The sequence below is a fragment of the Triticum dicoccoides genome, chromosome 7A (genome assembly GCF_002162155.2).
Source record: "Triticum dicoccoides isolate Atlit2015 ecotype Zavitan chromosome 7A, WEW_v2.0, whole genome shotgun sequence".
In the NCBI taxonomy this organism is placed as follows: domain Eukaryota; kingdom Viridiplantae; phylum Streptophyta; class Magnoliopsida; order Poales; family Poaceae; genus Triticum; species Triticum dicoccoides.
This window is the reverse complement of record NC_041392.1, coordinates 597,739,999-597,740,545: the sequence shown is the minus strand read 5'-3', so window position 1 is coordinate 597,740,545 and position 547 is coordinate 597,739,999.

The following is a 547-nucleotide window of genomic DNA, read 5'->3' as shown; positions in this document are numbered from 1 at the left end:
AAAATTAAAAAAAAATTGTTTGTAATGGCGCACCAGTGGATAGTGCGCCATTACTAGTGCGTCATTACTATGTCAACTAGTAATGGCGCACTATCCCATTGTACGCCATTACTAACAAATTTTTGTTATATTTTTTTAAAACTACTAATGGTGCACCACACACCAGGTGCGCCATTAGTAATATGTCAATAATGGCACACCTGTATCTGGTGCGCCACTGCTATATAGCAGTGGCGCACCATATACATGGTGCGCCATTAATGTCCACATCATCTATAGCCCTTTTCCTAGTAGTGAAGGGTTTTGAGATGAGATAGAGTTGGAGGAATAGAGAGATACACACATCACACAAGTCAATCATGATTCACACATTCATTCAATCAAACATTAATATAGTACTGCCACCCACATAAGTTGGTATGGTCAGATAGTCAAATCGTAAATGTTCAAACTTATTTTCTCATGGTGGTCTACTACTAAACTAACTTCTCCAGATCTTGGTTCTGGTCTCCATGGGGCTTCTTCTGCTTGTGTTGGATATTCTCCA